Below are 20,399 nucleotides of genomic sequence, written 5' to 3'. Positions count from 1 at the left end.
TTTCTTTGATGGTTAGATAGTTTGATGCTTAATTGGTTGGATCCACAGGTAAAAACCAATGACGTTCGCCGTTCGATGAGCAAGTCTACATTTCAAAAACAATCAAAAAAATGTGTTGCAACCTTTTAGCTCACGACTGTACTTCTCTCTCTGTTTACATACTAAACATACATAGTAAACTAACATAATAAATCACACCGCGGGGTGAGGGAAGTATGACTGTACTTTTGAAAGCAGTGGTTTCTTCCAATGTCTGTCATCACCAAAAAGCGGGGAGGAAATAAGACTAGCGATACGATGGCAAATATTTTGTGGGGTGTGGCGCGATATCTCGATTGCTTGCGCATGCGCTTTCCTATCCCGTTGCAATTTGCCCGAAGAGAGCTTTGTCTCGAGGAAATAACGCTGCCCGAATTTTTGTGGTGCGTGGAGGGGTTGCACGCGGTCTAACGCGGGGCTTGCCGCCGCCTCTGCAACCCACCACCCGCTGCCACCCACCACCCACCCGCTGGCGCTCAAGCATGCGCTCTCCCCACCAGCTCGCTCGTTTCTTTCACTTGCTCGCTCGATTTTCTCGTACGCGGTCACGGGTATGCTTGCGCGTTCAATCTCCCCACCCGCCCGCTCGTTTTTTTTTGCGCGTTTTCCTTGCCGTATGCGATTTATTCCTCCCCCCGCCCCTGTTGCTACCCTGTCGCTATCGCTGTTTTCGCAATATTTTTTTAAATAAGAGGATTAAAGGAAAGGTAGATAAGAAAGATAGAAGAAAAAATTGATATATAATTAAAAATTTAAATATATATACTTTGAAAAAAATTTTATACAAAAAGAAAAATCAATTTTTTTTAGATTTTTTTTTCAAAATTAGTCTCACCGCTCTTCTTCATAGACCCTGTCTCCAAACAGGATCTGGAGGTCCCAGTAGTCCTCCAGGTACCACTCGTTGCAGACCCACTCTCTATTGTTTTACCACTGATCCCATTGGCGGTACCAGCGCCGATATGCCGCATTGAATAAATTGATAAACCCAGCTATCTGGATTTGATTTCAAGAGATGTTCTGAAATAAAAACAGGAAAAACATTTAATATTACAATTGTACATAAAATAGTAATTTAAAACAGATGTAAATAATAAAAACTTACGAGGCGGGGGCCGATAATTTTTAACTCTAATAAGTGCCTTATCGGCACAACAAATTGCTCCTTGTTATGTATTATCAAGCTCTGAAAAACAAAAAAAAAAGTATTAAAAATTTAAAATATATGTATATATTTTCAAAAATGTCAAGTTTAAAAAAAAATGAAAAAACAACTTACTGCATCCGCTGGATACGTAAGTCGAATAATCCTTCCATTTTGAAAAAACTGTGAAAACTATTTTAAATCTTTTTCACAAGAAGACTCTCTTACGACTGACTCTCTGACTACAAGCATAGGCCTGTGCAGTTCTTTCTCTTCAAAAATCTACGTTATATAAACAACTGAAGTATCCCCCGATTATTAATGTAAACTTTCAAAAAAAGAAACTCTTCTGCGCTTCTTTCAGCCCGATCCCAATCTCGTTATACTCACTTTTTTATTTTCTAAAAATTTTAATATTTATTGTAGTATTACTATAAATGTATTATTATAAATTTACAGAGGAACAGAAAAAAAAACTGATTTAAATATAATTAAAAAAATTTTTTATTCATTATTATATTTATCGGATAATGGAATTTTCAGCAGGGACTTCCATCAAATATGTCAAGCGTATAATTTGAGGACAATTCACTTGTTGAATGTATAATTTGAGGACAGTTTTCAATTATTGCTTACAATCAAAAAGATTCAAATACATATATTTTCTATAAGTACTAATTTCTTTTGAAACTTCCATATTCTTTCCAAGAACGCTAAAAGTTTTACAGGTTGTCACTGTGTCTTGATCCATTCTTAATAGCATTATTTCATGAATATTGCAGTTTAACTCAATAAGTCAAAAAGCACTAAATCTAATATTTATCGTAGATACATCAAATTACTTTTTACTCTGATGAAATAAACTACAATATCAAATTGGCATTAACAATAGATTAACACAGAGAGACAATCCTTAAATTTTTAGTACTAATTTATTTTATTTGACATGTTTTAAATTTTTTATTCTTTAAAAAAAAGATTTAAGATTATACATTATTACTTAAGGTTTATCAATTTCTAAAATAATTTTTTGATAATTAAGTATTATTTTGTATACACGGTATCAAATAATAGTTTTTACATGCTTTACTAACTAGAACGAATTAACTTGAATAGACAAATTCTGTTTCATATTGCAATTTCTACAATAATACATGAGGAATTAATTAACAAAGATTTGAATAAATGCTTATCTATGCGACTTAGCTACAAGAGACAATCTAATATTACGTATTACTGATTGTTGCTAGAAATAACTTTTAATACGTCATCACATGTAAAAGCCATAATTACAGTATAAAGATTGGACTGCTTTCATCGCCACATTTAATCTCATCACTAAACCACATAGATACATATTGATTTACAAGTCTTTATTTATTATTTTTATTGATTATTGTACGACTTGTACTATTGTAAAAGTCCTTGAATATTTTAAAAAATTTTCTATTTAATCTGTTCTACTCCACAAGCAGTGTTATACTAAATATATTCTGAAAAAAAAGTTTAAAGCAAACAGTTTTAGGAAGCGACAAACACATAGATAAAGTTATCTACTATTGTCAATAATATACTTACTATGACTACATTAACTGTGTCATTTGCAAAAGAAATTCGTGGAAATTTTATTTTTGTTTTTCTTCTTTCTTTTTTGTTCACGGAAGAGAAATGCATACCCCAGGCTTCAGGGCAAGGCCCGGAGTTACATGGGACTTATCCCACTTACTGTTGTGTCGGTAGGATATACCCACTAAAAATCTTCGGGTGTCCATCGCTGGTCCTTACTTATTTAGGTAGCTCCGGGAACGTGTGCAGCATATTTTCAAAGCCCCCTAGACCCATCGGTGGTTGTTGGTACATGCCCACCGGGAATATTATGTCCTTGGCCTTGCAAGCAAGACATGTCCATTAGACAAGGAAGAGGGACACTGAGGGTTACACTCTCCTCGTTTCTCACAAAGAAAAGGTATTTGCATTTGCTAGCTGAGCATCATGTCTGATCGCGGAAAGGGTGGTAAAGTCAAGGGAAAAACAAAGTCTTGTTCCAATAAAACAGGACTGCAATTCTCCGTGGGTCGTATTTACCGATTGCTGAGGAAGGAAAATTGCGCCGAGCGCGTCGGCGCTAGTTTATCTGGCTGCAGTCATGGAGTATCTTACCACTGAAGTATTAGAGTTGGCCGGCCTACGCCGCTTATGACAACAAGAAAACCAGAATCATCCCGACGAGAAAGAAAAATGAGAGGGCAGGCCGAGAAACACTAATGCTCACAGCGTCCACCCCCTCCCCCCCCCATGCAGCGTTACCCGGCCATGCCGGATGTCCCGAAAGAACCCTCGTGTGGGGCCACTATTCTCGTCGGCCAACCCAGCCATCCGCAGCGTGGCGGTGAAGACAGGGTCTCTGGAGAACCTCACCTCACGACACTGGCTCCGACGGAGCTGATGCGCCCCACTATCTATTCCCCCGAGATCCCCACCGGGGCCGGGCGATTCGACGCTCCCCCCTCGCCCTGCCCCCCTCGCCCTGCTCTTTTCACATACAGGAGAATAAGAAGGAGAAGATTCTCCCACGTTCTCGCCGCTCCCCACTTCCCGTATGGTGGAAAGCGGCTTTTCACCCCTCACTCTTTCTCGACGACGATTAACTCTGCAAGGTCTCCCCCGCCGACATCCGAAGAGGAGTCACTTGTCATTGTCATCGTCGTCGCCGTCTTATTCTTCGCCAGGGGGCCTTTTTTTCTTCTCTTTCCTCTAACACTCCACCTCCCTGGCCACCTCTCCCTTTTTCTCTCTCGGCCTGCTTCTGCGACATAACTTGTTCGCAGAAAGAGGAGACCGCTTTCCATGAGCTCTCTCTGCAGACCATCTTTTGGATGACAGTCAGCAGAGAGAGATCCTCTCCCACCTCCTGTTTCAAGACTCCACGCAGCTTTTCCCACGACGGACAGTGCTTCAACGTGTGCTGCGCGGAGTTTCGGAGAGCATTACAGTGATGGCACTGTGCCATCGGCTTCTTCTTGATACAATACAAGTACCCACCAAAACAACCGTGTCCGGTGAGCACCTGTATTAGTCTAAAAGACAGGCCGCCCTAGGGGCGGCCCAACCACTTCTCCAGGCATGGAAGGACAGCTTCCAGAACCTGAGTGCCACTTGCCGGCGGGTTATTGATGAGATCATTTCGTCACTTCTATATCACCCGTCGACGAGCTATTCCCTTTTGTAGCACTACAGCTTTCGGGGTTGGTTGAACTTGGTTGAGCCTCCTCGGAGGCGGGTAATTTTCACCCAGACATACACTTCAGCCTGGGTGTCCGCCATATACTCCGCCGGGGGGGACACCCGCCAGGACCATGGCCGCCACGCCGAAAACGGTGCCAAAGGCACGCCCCATCCTCAAGGTCAACTACCTTTGCACAGTACGCAAGTTTTTCCTAACAAGGCGGCTGGCTAACGCCTTATCACACCAAACTGTGGCACCATACAGTGTCCCGGATATAACGGCGTTTAGATAGTCGCGCCTCGCACCGGCACCCAAAGGTTGAGCATCAATCCCATAAGAGCCCTTTTGCTCAATCATGAGGCTAGTTTGTCGAAGTGCTCGACAAAGCCCCAGCGACCGTCCAACAATAACCCCAAGTATTTCAGGGTTGTCCTCACCTGGATTCATGCATCGTCTAGTGGGATGGTTTCCCAAGGGGGAGGAAAAGCCCCGGCGGAGCCGTCTTAAAAAAAACAGCTTTTATTTTCTCCGGGGTCACCCTCAGGCCCAGGTCTTTAATGGAGCCGACCATATAGGCCACAGCCCAATTGCGAATGCATACATATTAAGGTCAATATTGCCAAAACGTAAAAATTGAATTTGAAGGTAAGAGATGATCTAAATTACATGCACTAAGTGGCGTCGTTATGCATATTTCTACACTAATTAAGTTTTGTATATAATAAACACATAAATTGAATTGTATAAATGCAGTAAAAAAGGTGAAATTTCTAACTAATTTTTAAACTAAGTTTTATTTATGGTTCTCTTGTTGTCAATTTTTGAGCTGGCATTAGATGGTAAAGGTATGGAACGTGTAAGTAATAACTTTTTGTAAAATCTCCTTGTCTGTGAAATGCTAAAAAGAACAAATATTTTAATCAAATCATGTAGACCAGTAAATAAATGTTTAATTTATATTAATTATATTTATTACTTTGAAATAATCAGTACTCGTAAATTAGGCCAATGAGAGTCAGCGCAGGTATAAGTGCGCAAATGTTTATTTCTTATCAAAATACCATTTTAACGTGTTTATTTTCTACTGAATTACTATTACCACGGACTTTTGACTCATTTTAAGTCATCTTCAGCGCAAAAACAGTTCTCATGGTCATCAGTCAGCAAGAAGCGGGAGGACATTACGTCACTAGCGGTTTGTCAAATCCGTAGTGGCATCTTTTCCTGTGACAGTGTCAAAAAAATAACACTTCTCTATCTAATCATTGTATGTTTTTTTAAAAAGATGATTAATAATATCTTAATTGGCTATAATTGCGTGACCCATTTTCAACTGATGAGGGCTATTAAAGCTTTGGATAAAATTTAGTCTTATAAGAATAATTTCAATTCTCTTGTCAAAGTATACACTCACAAAGAAAACGTGCTCAATATCTCAAGTCAGAATGTATACCGACTGTATAAATTTCGTTATTGGGATTCTAACGTCTTGTTTCAACGTTGCACGCAAAGACAAACAGTCGGGGATACAAATCAAAATAAATACATAAATAAAAACTAGAAGATAATATAAAAAAACAAATAAGTCGTTGAATAAATAACTGAGAATAAACTAACTTATCGGCGAATCGACTATTACAATTAACATCATAGCTTGTCTTATTGAATAAAAATAAATAAATAAAAAGAGTCTACTATTATAAATAAAATGAGTACACAAAAGAGGGAATATATACAGACGAATCAACTGTTGCAAATAACACGAATCAAAATTTATATTAATTCTGTTACAATTTGTTCAGTAATGAGAGATACGTATGATGTAAACAATCGGTATCTGTTTACAAATTAAGGTTGTTATTTTGTAATTGTATGTGTAACATTTCTGATGTTAGCCGCCTGCCCAAAAAACGCTTATTGTCTAGGATTTTTATGTTCTCGCCATCGAATTCGTGGTTATAATTGAATCTGTGTTCGTTGATTACATATTGACTGTTGATATTCCATTTAATATGGTTACGATGTTCAGTGATTCTTGTTTTTAATTTTCAGCCCGTTTGCCCGACGTATGACGCATCGCAGTCTTTACATATAATCTTGTAAACTACATTTTTCTTAAGGTTGTTTGGGAGAACATCTTTCTGTACTTTAATAAATCTGCTCAATTTATTAAGACTAAAAAAAGACCATTTTACATTAAATTTGTTTGTGATAGTCTTGAATTTTTTGAAAATTGAAGGAATGTATGGCAGCAAAAACAATGGAGCTCTATTGTTTGTGTTGAGATGAGGGCTTACGTAGGTCGATGCAGCACAAAAAAAGAAGTCGGGTATCGATTTCTATTCTTTGCTTAGATGCGTTTATTGTAACAGAATGTACAAGCAAGAATAGAGGAACGACAGGCAAGGGGGGGAGTAGAGGCGCTCGTGAGAGTGATCTAGATCGATATCTACATAATCAATATGCAATGTGATCAAAATGGCCGTACTAAAAAGCGCGGTTCCGTTTGATTACAAATTTATGTTTCAACAGTTTGTTGTATCAATATCTGTGTTCTCGTCTTTCTGATTAATTGTTTTTTTATTGATAAGAGATTTAAGGCGGCTGTTTATTGTGTCACAAATAAATTCGGCGGGATAGCCGTTGGTTAAGAGTGTGTTTACAATAAACTTAATATTCTTACTGTGAAATTTAGGGTCGGATAATAAAGAATCGAAAAATTATCTAATAGACAGAAACCGGAAGACAAACAACGATTATTAAAGGAAGACAGAAAATACTAATAAACGGAGAAAAAAAAGATAACGTTTTTGACAATTAACGTTTTTTTTTTTTAAATAAAGTAGAGAAACTTTGCAATACTGGCATTATAAATTACATCGCGTAACCGCTAAACGAGTCAGTTGTAATGCAATTTGTTTACGCGTTGAAATATGAGTTTTTCGAAGAAAACAATAAGCTCCGAGAGGCGACGAATCGTCGAAGGATTACACGCGCCAACTAGACGCAATTTTCCTAGAAGACGTGTTATAATCAAAGGATTCGACAATTTGTGGCAAGCTGATATCGTCGAGATGCGTCCCTATTCAAAGTATAATAGAGGTCATAATTACATACTTACCGTCATCGATGCGTTAAGTAAATACGTCTGGACAGTACCGCTCAAGAGCAAGGCCAGGCGCGAGACGGCTGACGCAATCGCTAAGATAATTTGAGAAAGCGGAAAATGTCCGAAAAATTTGCAAACAGATGGGAGAGGAGTTTTACAACGCCGATGTGCAGAAAGTCTTGAAAAAGCACGACATTGATCATTATTCTACATATTTGATTTTAAAAGCATCGATAACAGAGAGGTGGAATCGCACACTTAAGAACGATATGTGGCGTATGTTTACACTTAACGGGTCGCACAAGTGGGTTGACAAGCTGTCGCGTCTGGTGTCGGATTACAACAAACGTCATTACCGCATGCGACCAGTTAATTTGTAAGTAGATGAAAAACTCCTGGGCACTGTATACTCTCACATAAAAATCATGGGGCCGGCAAAATTCAAAATAAACGATTCGGTACTCAGGAGCAAGCACAAAACGACATTCTCTAAGGGGTACACCCCCAATTGGACCACCGAGGTGTTTAAGATCGTTAAAGTACAACGCACTAACCCCGTAACTTATCTCGTGGAAGGTTATCGCGGTAAACAAATAGCGGGTGCCTTCTATGAGTACGAGTTGCATCGCACGACTCACCCGAATGTATACCTGGTAGAGAAGATAATAAAAAAGAGAGGAAACAAAGTTTACGTCGAGTGGCTGGGATTCGATGATTCACACAATTCATGGATAAATAAAAAAAATGTTTTTTTTTACTTTTTTAAATTAAACATATATATATATATATATATATATATATTATACCATATAAGCGTTTACAAAAATATATAAATGAATGCAAATAATTTTTTGGTTTTTATTCTTCTTTTATCCTTATTAATACAAAATGTCATATAGAAATCTTTTATTAAAAAAAACATATCTAAAATTTAAAAAAAGATATCAAAATGTCTTATTCATAAAACGTCAAATACATATTAAGCGTCTAACATATACGAGGTGTGTTCAAAAAGTATCGCGAATTTTGAATTTTCGCGGGTTACGTATATTCGAATTTCGATCTTTTTGTGGCGTTATGTTGGTACTCATGTCTCTCACTTATGCCGACAAGCTCGGCCATTTTGAATGTTCACTTAATTGTTGACAGCTGCTTTGCTTGCACGTGTTTTGGATCGTCTTCGATTTTTACCTATTCAAAAAAATGGATCAAAGAACCTGTATCAAATTTTGTGTGAAAAACGAAATTAAGTGCGCGGATGCATTCCGAATGTTGACTGTGGCATACGGAGAAGCTACCTTGGACCGAAGCAACGTTTATCGGTGGTACAAAATGTTCTCAGAAGGCCGAGAAGATGTGAACGACGAAGAGCGTGCCGGACGCCCGAGCACTTCAACAACAGACGAAAAAATTAATGAAGTGGAGAAAATGGTATTGGCCAATCGTCGAATCACCGTTAGAGAAGTTGCTGAGGACCTAAACATATCGATTGGCTCGTGCCATTCGATTTTTATCAATGATTTGGGCATGAGACTGGTCGCCGCGAAATTCGTACCAAAATTGCTCAATTGCGACCAAAAACAGCATCGCATGAACATTGCTAATGAGATGTTGGACTCTGTCCGCGACGACCCAAATTTGCTCCAGAGGATCATAACTGGTGACGAATCGTGGGTTTATGGTTATGACGTGGAAACCAAAGCTCAATCATCTCAATGGAAGCTGCCGCACGAACCAAGACCGAAAAAAGCGCGCCAAGTTCGGTCGAATGTGAAAGTTTTGCTGACAGCTTTCTTCGATTGCAGGGGCGTGGTGCATCATGAGTTCTTGCCACAGGGTAGAACGGTCAATAAGGAATATTACCTGCAAGTTATGCACAATTTGCGCGAAGCAATCCGCCAGAAACGCCCGGATTTGTGGAAGAACAAAAATTGGCTTTTGCACCACGATAACGCCCCTGCTCACACATCGTTGCTTGTGCGCGACTTTTTGGCCAAAAACAACACACTAATGATGCCGCAGCCACCGTATTCCCCAGATCTGGCCCCCTGTGACTTTTTCTTGTTCCCTAAACTGAAGAGGCCCATGAAAGGACGACGTTACGCTACGCTTGACGAGATAAAGACGGCATCGAAGGAGGAGCTGAACAAGATAAAAAAAAATGATTTTTTGAAGTGCTTCGAAGATTGGAAAAACCGTTGGCACAAGTGTATAATATCTCATGGGGATTACTTTGAAGGGGACAAAATAGATATTCATGAATAAATAAATAATTTTTGAAAAAACACAAAATTCGCGATACTTTTTGAACACACCTCGTATGAAACAATACATGAGATGTATAAAAAGAAGCATACAAAATATAAAACGTATATAAAGTATAAAGTATGAATAACGTACTTATATAAAATATTACTTGCATATTAAACGTGTAAGAAATATAAAAATGTACAAATAAAAGATTAAATGCACAATATTTATAAAAATGTGAGAACATTTTATGCAATATATTATAACTGTATCTGCCAATGTCCCCATACTAATGTATTTGTTAATGATGATGGAACAAGGTACCTTTTTCATATGGCAAGAGCGCCACTTTGGATTTTGAAACCATACTTGATGCAGTTTCGAACGTATACACTATTGGCTACGAGTTAATTCTATTTCATCGTTCAAACATCGCATATAATCTTCAAAAGTAATAATTTGCTCTACTATATTGTTTTTTACACCTTTCGCTTTTTTGGTATCTTTTTTGACATTTACTCTGATCGCGTACATCTTTGCTCTGAGTCCAACGAATTCTGTCATGATCATGCCATTGTTTTCATCTTTTATTAGACCGAGAACTTTTTTATTCACGAGAGGCATACCGTAGCAAGATATGATACGAGCAATCATTCCACGCATTTTCCGTGGAATGATTGCTCGTATCATATCTTGCTATATCACGTTTCATCGTTGAATAAATATCCTCGCACTTGAGGAAATAAGCAAGACATATATTTGTAACAAACCGCCTTTCTGCTCCCCCCTCGGACCGTCCACCGTTCCAGGCTGTCCGGCCAAACAACCGCGCACAGCGAAAAACCGGCGCACAGCGCCCATAAGTCTTTCAAACCGGCGTAGCGCGCGAACACGCATCCGCGCGTCGAGGAGATCTCCACGCGCACGCGCTCAAAAAGCGACCGAAGTGGCGGTCGCTGCCGATCTCGAGCGGCAGGGATTCCCCCTCCGTTACCGCACCGTTCCGTACTCCCGCACCGTCCCTGCCCTTGAGACTCGATTATATAAGCACCGCCGCTTCTAGAGTTGAGGCTTCTTTCCGTCCGAATTTCCGTTCGCAAAGAAGTGTCTCCTAGCGCTAGCTTGAAGTTAAGTGAGCTTAGCTTCTGCCAAGAGATCTTGGCGACTAGCCATCCGCCTCCTAGACCGCCCTTACGGGCTCAAGTAAATCTTGGGCTCCACCGGGAAATCCTGGTAGTCGGAGCATTCCCGATCCTCTCTTCTGACTCGGCATCGACTCACGACTCGGGGTGTGGAGTTCCGCGCCTCCACCAAGTGATCTTGGCATGAGTCGATCGCTACCGCCGCACAACCTCGCGGTATTAACCGCAGCGCGTCGCGACCGTTTCAAGCCCGAGTACAGCTATACCGCGCACGCGACGTCTTCGGCCGTGACCGCGGCCTTCAGCAAGGCCACGACACCGGCGCGTAAACAGAGATTCCGAATTCCAAAAAACTCTGCTCGGAATTCCTTGCTTGTACATAACACCGCAACCTGTAAATACCGCGTTCAACAATTTCCGTTTTCGGCATCCGCGTTCTATTTTCCGTCCGTCCGTCCGTCCGCGCGTTCCATCTCCGTTCGTCCGTCCGCGCGTTATAATTTCGTTGTCCGTCCGCGCGTAAAAATAAGTTCTCGTTGCGTCCATCCGAGCGTCACCGCCATCTGTCCGTCCGCGCGTCGCGTCCCGAACGTTACTGTTTTGTTATTATATCGAACTCAAAATAAATTACGCTTTGTTCACCATCAACGAACGTCTAGTTCTCTTGGCGACTTCTCCGCGTCCTCGTCCGCCGAAGTCACGCCGCCCCGTGCGCGGAAAAGTCAGATTGTTACATATTTGTGATAAAATTCCTACAAACAGATTTTTGACATGTTAAGTATGCACATACCCACGTAAATTGGTTTATTAAACTTCACCTTGAGTTTACGCAGTTTGATGGCAACTAAGTTTTCCGTAAAGACGCTACGGCTATAAAAATTTGGCTTAGCGATCGTCTTTGCGCCCTTCCCATTTCGTCTATAATTTTACGTTTACATGGTTACGTACGTTTTCTATAGTTTTTTCAAACACGGCGTTTTTCATCAATTTGTACAAATTCTTTTCGAAATCATTTTTTGCGCTTATTCTAAATTTTGTGTTTAATTCTATATAACCGCGAAGCCATGGACATTGCGCAAACTGTAATACGCGATGAATTTTTGTTACGCGAAGCCTATTGCGCGTGCATTGTTGCAAATAACGATAATGTATCACATATCGCTTTTTATCGTACAACGTCGCGAGAAGTTTTTTTTGCCATGACCCCGGCGGCTTATTATATGTGGGACAGAAAGGTAAGTCAGCGTGTCGGTCGTGCAGACATTGTGGATATGTGAAGTCAACTTCCAGCACATACCCAGTGGGCGAATCTGAAGCGATCGTGTTTACGTCAAAATTGTCAACGTTTTTGACCCATTCAAACTTGCCGTACGGTAATGGTTGACACATCGCAAAACCGTGCATATTGTTTATGTTAAAATACATTAAATAAGACGATGGTTTCGACGGATCGTACGAACGCATGTACTTATTATTGGCTTTAGCATATCTACCGGAGCATTAACTCAACCACCGCGTTTTATAAATAAAATCATATCGGTGAGCAACTTGAATCTTACACGTGTTAGTTTCAACATCCCAAGTTTCAGCATCCCAAGTGTAGTCTGGCAATGTGTAATAATGCGCGGGATCGAGACTAGAACTATTAATGCTACTTTCGCGGAAGGTTTGAAAATTATCAGTCAATAATAGAACATTGGTCTTGAAATATAGATTGCTGTATTTGACCAGGGTTTTAATTGAGAACCGCTGCCAAACTTTCTGGGCACGAGCATAATTTGTCTGTGATACTGCTGCTTGGTAAGAGAATTATAAAATGATTCACGCGGTGGCAATTGCGTTTTATACAATTTGTCAACATTATCCACGTATTCATATGGAAAGACACCTTTGCGTGTCAACAATTCAAAGTTTTCGTTTGATAACGAGGAAAATTCCAAATAAGAAATTTTTAATTTATCACTACTTAAAAACGATGCCAATTTGTCAAGACTTGAACTTAAAAACTTGTTTGAATCGATAAACCGTAGTCGTATACAATTTCGTAGATTTTTGAAAATTGTGTTTTTATTACCAGTATTTTCAACGTATTTGGTAAAAGATATATATTTTTCTTTATTTATTGGCAGTAAATTGATTTTACCTTTGAACATGGCAATTTTTTTTATAATGAAATGTGCATCGTAACCAGATAAATTATAAAATACGATTGGAAAAACGTACAAATTTTTTGTAATTTAAATTACAATTTGAATGAGCTGGACCACGGTAAAACTCTGTCAAATGGCAATGATCACGTACACTTATACTATTCGGTGCAAACGGTTTTTTGCAAATATGACAATGAGTCGCGTTACTGTATGCCTCTTGCTGCTCTTTAGTTAGTGATTCCATAGAAACATTGGCGGATATTCTGACTTTTACGCTATGCGCCAAGTTTTCAAATTCTTTTGCGAACCACGACGCAATCGTTATCGCGACGAAAGTGATATTTTGACAACGCGTCGTCGTATGAGCACTTAACATAATACGCTATATTAAATACCTCGTGATGCTAATACGAGATATTTGAAGTGTTCTTTGTTCCTGACTCAATCTTCCGCAATACGTTTTCTAAATCTGAATAAACAACGAAGAATACATGCTCCTTGTTGTTGTAGTTATCGAATTTAAGCTACTTGTTATCTTTGCTTGGTAGTAGAACGGCGTAGCCGTTTAATTGCTGACAATCTACTTTGTGCAACTGTAATTTTTTTTTCTGAGCTGAAGTAATGCAGACAATTATAAAAAAAAAAAAAAAAAATAGAAAACAATTTTTAAAATTAAAACAATTTTTTATAAGTGAAAAATATTTTTTTAACATATTTTATTATTCTTACTGATCACAAATGTACTTTCTTTTTTTATTAATGTTCAGCTGTAAACTAATTAGTCGTGACAGGTTGTTTATATATGCAAAATAGCCGAGATTGTTAAAACGTTCATCTTCCAAGTACAGTAGATTGACATGCTTCTCCTTCTTATCCTTGGTGAGCCTTATCGGGAATATGCGTAGTTTTTTTATATATTTAGTCGTGTATACATTCACCGATACGTCGTTCAAACGTTCAAATTTACCAATGTTTTTTATATTCATTGGAAATGTTATGTCACCAAAATTCAAGACTTCCGCGTAATGCGGATACGACAACTCCCGGGCTGCATTTCTTTTAGCAGGGCAGCCACTACTGACCACGCGAAACACGCATTGTCTTTCGATTTCACATTAATCACGGCACGTTTATTTATTATTCTCCGCGGCAATTCAATGCAACATCCCGCGTGCATAGGATTATGCTTATTAATATTTATCGTTAAATTCAATATTTGCGTAAGAGCTCAATCGCTATCGAGTTCCTGAAACTCATCAAGCATCACCAACGTGACATCGACAACACTCTGCTCATACTACTTGCGCAAATTTGACGATTAATAAAGTTCATTGTTCTTTGTAGTAATATTTTTAATATTACGTTTATTATGATTGTTAATTCACCATTGAATACGGTGTTCACCTTTACACTATCATGTTTCACGATAGCGTCTTGCACTCGCTCAATCACCAGATCACTGGCGTCCTCAAAAAAATGTCGCGGCTTGATATAATCAATGTTAATAACAGCGCCAGTCACAATGCGATTCTTGAACGCGGCGTCGATTTCACGCTACACGAGAAATTTCTTATCATCGACGCTAATGTTTGCATAATTGCCACCAACGTGCATGAAACGTCTTTCTAACTGCGTTTTTTTACCTTGAGTCACATGATTCTTGACACAAGTGATTGTCTTTTTCCTACGTCAAGTCGAGGACGTTTGGCACTACAATGTTCTTCGAGCTGTGCAAGGCACTCGTCGCATCGTTGCAACCAAGCGAAACATTCCACTAAATTTGTGATTTGCGAGCATTGCTCGAGCAGTTCGCGTTCCACTCACTCAATGTTTTTCATTTTTTTTTTCTCAGTTTTTAGTACATATCACACGCTTTCTCGGAGCATTTGCACGTATTTTGTTTACACAATTTGCAAATTTGCTGTGCGCTTAGAACATTACAGTGTCCGTTTATATATTTTAATTCACAAAAAGCAGGAGGTATAGCGTATCTCCAGGATCCTCACCAAGGATCATCTTGTTTTTTATTTCTCTTTTCAACCCACCGATTAAATAAATTAATTACTGCAGGTTTGCGCTTATCGTCGCAATTCTATAATAATGGTGTATATGTTGCAGGCAAATAGTTATTTTAGGAAAATAGTATCTGACTAGGCAAATGCTATCTGCCTGGTCAAATAGCTTTTTCCCGTTCATTTGTGTTCAAATGCTATTTTCCTAGGCAAATATTATTTGCCTAAACGCTGTTTAGGAAAATAAAAACACATTTTGTTTCATAAAACAGAAATACGATATAATGAGAAAGTACAAGTACTCGGTTTACAAAATTATTTTTTTCAACTGTAAATTGTTGAAAACAACATTTGGTCCAACTCTATGTATTTTTAAGCTGATTTCCGCTTATTATGTTTCTTGAACAAATATAACGTAATTATATAGATTTTTTTAAGTTAAATTTTCTAAAATATAATTGATCTTATAGAATTAATAAGATAATTAACTGAAAACCAATTAAAAAATTGCAAGTTTTAAAAACACTGATGGTAATAGATATTACTATCAACGTAAGCTTATGTGGACAAAATGATACATGAACCTAATCAATTCAGAGACTAGTAACGTATTTATTGCCGTTTTTGAATATATTTTAAGAAATGTCAAAATTCTATATCCTTTTTCATAGATTTTATTCTTTCTCATCAATTAATAGGTAAAACAAGAAACTAATTTAAAAACATATAAAGAGAAAATTTTTGCAAAAAATTTATTATGAACTCTATTGTTTGCTTCTGAAATTTGTATCTGTTATTTATTAATTATTTTTTATTTTTTAATTTAATAAAATATTATGTATATTTAAACATATATTGATACTTATTGTTTGCAAAAGTAAAAAATACACAAATAAATTATCAAAGCAGTTTATTATTAAACATACTAAAAACTTTTATAATATACCTTTTATAATATACTTTATAATATACTTTTATAATATAAGTATAACGTTGTACTTAACGGTGGTAAGCAACATATGGAGACTAAATAAAAATAAACTGAATAAAAATAAACGTATCATAACTAAAAAATTTGAAATAAAAAGAATGTTTATTTATAATATATTTAGGTGGAAAAAACAAAATTATATATATTTCGTTTAAAAAACAAACATTTATGAAATATTCGTATTTTATGATGTAAAAAACATAAAATTAATTGTCATTGCATGTTAATGACGTACAATGCTTCTTTACTTAAACAAAGTAAATTATCTTTTAGAAAGAATATAATAATAAGTATATTGTTTATTTTGGCAAAGATTACTCGAATGACATTTACTATTACACAAATTTTTAGTCTTAAAGCAAGCACATCGTTTTGTATTGCACTGTTTCTTTGATGGTTGGCATTGACATTTTGAGAACCCTTGCCCTGAAAATATAGATTGGGACGCGCATGCTTCTCTTAAATAAATAATCTGTTCTTGAGGAATATCATTATAATTAAAACTAATTGAAGTTACAGGTGTTAAGTCGCCTCTAGTAAACCAATTTTTCAATATACCACTTTTTGTACCTATTCTGTACACATCATTTTTTTTCTCAACTATAATTTCTTCTAAATTTTTTTTGTCCAAAGGTCCTCTGTTAAATTTCGGGACAACTACCGTTACAAATTTCCCAGTTTCTATTTCGTTGAAAATTGTTTTGTTTCTTTTGGCCATGTCTTCAGCACCTTTGAGCTGTCCTTCGTAAGATTGTGTTCAGTTTATTTTAATATTTTTTTCATTGACACAAGATTGCAAGTAACTTTGTTGCCAAATCCCTCGTCAGATTCGTAAGAAATACCGCAGGTAACATGTACTATTTTGTCACATTTTGAACAAGTGTGTGCATCTGTACTTTCGTTGCTACAAACACAGCAGTATAAGACATTAGAGTTCATGCTTTGATCCTTAGTGTTTTGGTTTAAAGTATTTGCAGAAATGTCTTTTATTGTAAGTATTTCATCTTCTTCCGCATTCATTTGTATTTGATAATTTTCTGATGCAATTCCGATGTCAACATCACTTGTCTTTACTATTTGAATAGTGCTTTCTACTTTTAATTCGGCAGCTTCTACTATTGTATTGTTGTCAGTATAGCCATTTGATGAACCTTCTGTATTATTATTGATAAAGTTTGTGTTAATTGATAAAGTTCTAAGTCCTCTTCAGTTGATATTTTAGCAAGAAGATCTGACGGTAGATTTGTAGATTTTAAGTCTATTTTGGGATCTGCACCATACAGACTTTTATAGGGTGATCTTCTAATGATACGATGAAACGATGTATTTTTTTGCCATTGCACAAAATAACATCCAATTGACCAACGAGAAGTTTTATGCTCTGTCATCCAAACTCTTAACATTTGTTCGACATCTTAGTTTGATCTTTCAATAGAAAGGGCTTTGGGGATGCCTTGGTTGTCCATGTACAATTTTGCATTCTGGCTACAACAAAATCAACTCTTTAATTACCTCGGCAGTAAATTCCCGTCCATTATCACTTTGCAAAATAACTGGAGCGCCTTGTTCAAGGAAAATTTTAAGTAATTCAAAACCCACCTCCGTAGCTCTTTTTGTCTGTAATGGTCGTAAATATAAAAATTTGGTAGAATGGTCTTGATAATTTAGAAGCCATTTGTATATCCCATCAGCACAAAATTGGAAATCAATTAAATCAACTTGTCCTCTGACATTAAAATCTTTGAATTTTATTGGTTTTACCACCAAACCAGCATGTTTTTGCGTTTCTTTTTAATTGCAAGTTTTGCATAATTCTATATATACTTCAACAGCCAGTTTTGGAACAATAGATTTCTTTTTTAAATTATAAAGTACCTTATCTCTTCCTCCATGCCCTGTTGCTTTGTGTTGTTTATCAATTTTATCAAAAAATTCTTTAATTGGTGTAACATAAATAATATCATCATTTAGAAACTTTGGTTTTAAAATGACTTTTGATACGCCAGATATTCGTAGGAGATCATATTTCTGGCCATAATATTTTTCCTGGCTCCATATCTTCTGAGTGTTGATCTGACATTTTTTCTCTTGAAAACTTTTTAATATGTTAATGACTTCGTTAATTTTTTGTAAGTTCCATGGTTTTTTAATTGTTTTCTGGACATATCTTTTATTTAGCTGCAAGTAATATTTTTCTTTGTCTACCATGTTGCCTATAAGAAAAACTTTATTAGATTCAGAGTCAAAATGAGTTAATACAGCGTAAACAGTAACTAGCAATTAATATACTTACAAAATGTATATTTGTCTTGTTCTTTATACCGGTTTTTTTATCGTAGCTGCAATAATTTACGTTTTAAAATTATATAAAATATTATTTTTTTTACTTGAATATTATATCAATTATTCTCTCCTGATCTTTAATATTTCATATAATAAATGATACCTGCATGACAATGAAGTAAGAATAAGTATTAAGATTGTCGGAAAGTTAGTAAATAACAATAAAAGGAAAAAAAACGTATGATTTTAAAATTGACGAATTTGAAAAGAATATCTTGCAGGACGATAGTAATAACATAACCTCACAAAACTGAAATGCATGCTTCGCTGAAGACTTTTTTTATCGCGGCTGCAATAATTTATATACTTTGAAATATAAAATGCTATTTTTAACTTGAACATTATTATAACCTCAATTTATTCTGTTTTAGATATTTCTCGATATTTCATATAATAAGTACTTGTAACAATTACGAAGTAAGACTAACTTTACTGATTGTAAATTTGCTGGAAAGAAGTATAATACTTAGTAAATAACATCAAAAGAAAAAAACGTACTTACATAATTTTAAAATTGATGAATTAATGAAGAGAATATCTTGAAGGACGATTGTGACATAACTTTACAGTTATCAAAATGTCAACTCATGCTTTACTCGCTCGATGCCATTTGCCTAACAGCGGTTCAGTCAAATAGCATTTTCCTAGGAAAATAGCATCTGACTAGGAAAATAGCATTTAAACACAAAAATAAACGGGCGTAAACTATTTGACCAGGCAGATAGCATTTGCCTAGTCAGATACTATTTTCCTAAAATAACTATTTGCCTACGACATGTACACGTTTATTGCAAGCAATTTGATGCATTGTCTATGACCAGCGGAAATTGTAATCTGCAGAACAATATCGTATATAAAGATATTCTGTTCAATTTTTTTTACCAACTCGTATTTGTTTAATTGATTTTCTTAACAATTATCAAACGCGCACAAATGGTCTAGTATGAGCAAATACAATTTCTTTTTTTTGTAATCTGACAATTTACAAACACGTTCTGAGTTAATAATGATACCTTGTCTCACTGCATGTTTACAGGTCCCGCGTATTCTTAATTCTCAATCGCGAAAGAATTTTATTGACAATACTCGTCGTCATGGAACATTGGTTTATTCTTTTTTTTCTTTTTCCGGCATAAACACATTATCGAGAACGTATACGATATTTTCTAAATCAAAGTCTATAAATATATTTAAGTCTCTATCAGACACTGCGTCGTCAATTTCCATTTTTGGCTGCGTTTAATATGAGCATATACTTGTTCAATGTTTGCACACTCTGCACATGTTAAATGGAATATACATAAACATAGACATTTCAACCATGCACGTTGTATAAACGGCGAGAGCACCACCCGTCGAGTAATAAAATTATATCATACAATGTTTGCGATTATTCACAGCGCGTATTTCATCCACTGACACAATACAAATATCAGGGTGTTCACTTAAATCACTTTCACATCCGCTATTGTTTGGCATCTCTTCGTCACTTTCTTCGCCTATTAAATCTTCAAAATTTATTTCTGCATTTTTAAACGCATTATTTACTATGTATCCATAAACTCGTCGTCTGCAATATCATCAACCATTTTTTATGTTATTTTATTGTTAAGGTATGCAGATTGGACACATATTGGTTGGAAAATATGTAAACAAAGGCAATGCGCAGTAGGAGCAATATTGACACTATGCATATGCCTGGTTTTTCCATCAAATAATAATAAAATTGTAACATGCAGTGTTTTGTATTTAAACTTAATGCATGGAGTTCCGGAGATGGCACAACTCTTTTTACAAGATCATCAAGACTCTTACTATAATCACTGATATATGCACTTACGTCGGACAACACAGACTCGTCAGACGATTTCTTTGAAACTTCACCTGCTATAAAGTCCATGAAATTATCATCATCCTCAATACGATCAATCATCTTTTAGGGACCAAGTATTGCGACTGATTTGGTGTCCACATTGAGACTGATTGTATAATA

The 20,399-nt window shown here is 36.7% G+C and overlaps 1 protein-coding gene and 1 pseudogene across 2 annotated transcripts in view; both read left to right on the top strand.

Moving 5' to 3' along the window:
• LOC105195946 overlaps window positions 1-20,399 on the top strand; it is a 113,413-nt gene that overhangs the window by 76,754 nt on the left and 16,260 nt on the right. The window lies entirely within an intron of this gene.
• On the top strand, window positions 36-8,188 carry LOC120357468 (annotated as a pseudogene).

Source organism: Solenopsis invicta, chromosome 4 (genome assembly GCF_016802725.1).
Source record: "Solenopsis invicta isolate M01_SB chromosome 4, UNIL_Sinv_3.0, whole genome shotgun sequence".
Taxonomy (NCBI): Eukaryota; Metazoa; Arthropoda; class Insecta; order Hymenoptera; family Formicidae; genus Solenopsis; species Solenopsis invicta.
Note: the sequence above shows the minus strand (reverse complement) of the source record. Positions and strands in the feature narration are given on the sequence as shown.